General features: G+C 34.7%; 1 pseudogene; it reads left to right on the top strand.

The window, feature by feature from the left end:
- The first annotated feature begins 224 nt into the window (after nt 1–224).
- Nucleotides 225–955, top strand: LOC143590671 (RING-H2 finger protein ATL66 pseudogene; annotated as a pseudogene).
- Nucleotides 956–1,384: the final 429 nt, after the last annotated feature.

The following is a 1,384-nucleotide window of genomic DNA, read 5'->3' as shown; positions in this document are numbered from 1 at the left end:
CAACAAATCATAACACAAAGTTCTAATTAAAAACCCCTCTTATTATTATTATTATTATTATTATTTTGATGAAACACAAACGACCTCTAATTTATTATATGTTTGCTTTCCCAAATCAACTCTTGTCATTTACACTTTGTACCCCTTAACTTTAAGCAACTTGTCATAATTCTCCCCTTCTTTTTACTTCTCTACTTTTTGCTTATTATTTATACCAACCCACCCCTCATTACAACTTCTCCTCTCTCACACCCTTTCACTGATCCCCCAATCCATACCACTCAATTGCCACATCCACCAAAACACCAACGTTAGCCTCCGACCAAATGACAACTCAAGACACCCAAACATTCCACTGGCGATATGATGACATGGACGACAAGAACTTCCAAATCCGAGGCCGTACACTCTTCTTCATCATCGTACTCTTTGCCATAATGATATTAACAACTCTTATCTTCCTCTACGCACGTTGGATCTGCCGCTTGTCCTCATCCGCTGTCTCCGACACCACTACTTTACCACAAACCTTGCGTCCACGGACGCAAGGTTTGGATGCGGCTGTTATTAACAGCCTTCCAATAACACTCCACCACACGCCGTCAACGTCTTCTGAGACGGCCTGTGAAGCGGAGTGTTGTATTTGTTTAGGAGAATTTGAAGATGGGGAGAAAGTAAAGGTTTTGCCGAATTGTTATCATGCTTATCATTGTGAGTGTGTGGACAAATGGCTCACCACTCATTCCAGTTGTCCTATTTGCAGAGCTGCACTCCTGGTCGACTCACCTGTTTGACTCGGCCAATTCTTTTTTATTTTTAATTAATTTGTTTGTTTTCTTCTTTTTTTTTGCTAGGAGTTAATGTATGCAAAGTAACGTATACCTTTTAGTTTATAAAGTGTATATTGAAATAATAATTTATTGGTCCGAATTTAGTATTTTGCTTAAAAAGCTAATGTTGTTTTCCTTTCATATAATATTATAATAGTATTTTACATTAATAAATTAAGAATTAGATGGCAACACGAATGAAATAAATAATTAATTTAAAATTTAGTAAATCTTTAATGATTTGATTAGCATGTTATTTAGGCCGTGTTCTTGAGTTTTACGGATCCCATATAACATTGACCCGATGTATGTTAGGCACGAGAATTCAAACACACGACATGAATATTTATGAGTGAAACGAACGCAACTTTTTAACCATTTGTTTGTATATTAGTGGTTTAAGAGCTGAAAATTAAAAAAAAAAAAAAAAACTAATAGAGTGAGGAAAAAAAAACAAGATGAATTAAAAGTCGGCATCGATTTCTCTTTTGGATTCTGAATTTCGGTATAAAATGCTTTTTATAATTTGAAGTTATAATTTAAATATACATTTA

This window comes from Bidens hawaiensis, unplaced genomic scaffold (assembly GCF_021521415.1).
Source record: "Bidens hawaiensis isolate Kalapana, Puna unplaced genomic scaffold, B.hawaiensis_p1.1 tig00001685_1, whole genome shotgun sequence".
Classification (NCBI taxonomy): Eukaryota; Viridiplantae; Streptophyta; class Magnoliopsida; order Asterales; family Asteraceae; genus Bidens; species Bidens hawaiensis.
Note: the sequence above shows the minus strand (reverse complement) of the source record. Positions and strands in the feature narration are given on the sequence as shown.